The following is a 1017-nucleotide window of genomic DNA, read 5'->3' on the forward strand; positions in this document are numbered from 1 at the left end:
CATGTGTACAGGGGCTTGGACTTTCATAAAGAACTCCTCCCACTTGCAATTTAGTGGATTACAAGGCCACGGACTATGCGTGAAAAGGAGCAAGATCCAAGGCCTGTGAGATTGCCCAGAGCAAACCCAAGCCCCTTTGCTCGGCATTTCTTCCCTAGCGGGCTTCCAGAATCTCAAGGCTGAAGAACACAGCCAGTCAGAGACGCCCAAAAAGGAAAAAGAGGAGCTGGCGGGGAGGAGATAAGGCAGGGCTTTGTTCCCGTTCCGAACTCAGCTCCCGCACGGGGCTCTGTCCCCAAACCCTCCCCGCCATCAAGGCGGCGGCGACGGCCCCAAAGATTTGGGAATCCGGACTTAGCCTGGAATTGCACTGCTCCTGAGCAACACCCGCTCCCGCCTAAGACTTCCGCGCTCGCGGGGCCACAGGGTGGAGGAAGGAACTCCAGAAAGTTCCACGAGCGCCAGGAACCTAGGCTTGCGCCCACCCCCACAAGGCCCTTCGGCACAGCTCCTCCCAGTCCGAGCGCCCCCGCGCCGTTGCCCAGGTAACCGCGGGGCGGTGGCAGCGGTGAGAGGGGCGGGACTTCCGTCGAGTGACGCGCCTGGACTCGGCTACAAAAGACGACGGCTGCGGCGCGCCGGGCGGAACTTTCCAGAACGCTCGGTGGAAAGCGGAGGAGCGGCGGCTGCCCGAGCTGCGCCCAGCAACGCGCTGCTTCCCGCTCCCCCACACCGGCCTCGGCCCGCTCACCGGTGAGTTTCAGCCCTCGCGCTTCCCCTCGTCCCAAGGCCAGTGCCGTTGTCGGCATGGGGAAGCCGGATGGAGCCGCGGTCGGAGGCGGTTGGCTCCGCGTGGGCGGGAGGGTTGTCGGTTCCTGTATCCACGATTCTCTTGTGGGGAGGGCTGGTGTGGTGTCGCGGCAATCTTAAGCACGCGGTGAGTGGGCCCGAGATGTTTCCTGAAGCATTCTCCACTCAGTATTTAGCCTGAGGTCCCTAAGGACTTGGAGCCCTGGA

The 1017-nt window shown here is 62.9% G+C and overlaps 1 protein-coding gene across 1 annotated transcript in view; it reads left to right on the plus strand.

Annotated features, from left to right (window-relative positions):
• Window positions 1-611: 611 nt before the first annotated feature.
• Window positions 612-1017, plus strand: part of DNAJA1 (DnaJ heat shock protein family (Hsp40) member A1) — a 17396-nt gene continuing 16990 nt past the window's right edge. Inside the window, exon 1 of the mRNA XM_077761864.1 lies at window positions 612-753. The gene's annotated coding sequence lies outside the window, so the exon portion shown is untranslated. The remainder of the gene's footprint in view (window positions 754-1017) is intronic.

Source organism: Crocuta crocuta, unplaced genomic scaffold, assembly GCF_008692635.1.
Source record: "Crocuta crocuta isolate KB4526 unplaced genomic scaffold, BGI_CrCroc_1.0 scaffold204, whole genome shotgun sequence".
Taxonomy (NCBI): Eukaryota; Metazoa; Chordata; class Mammalia; order Carnivora; family Hyaenidae; genus Crocuta; species Crocuta crocuta.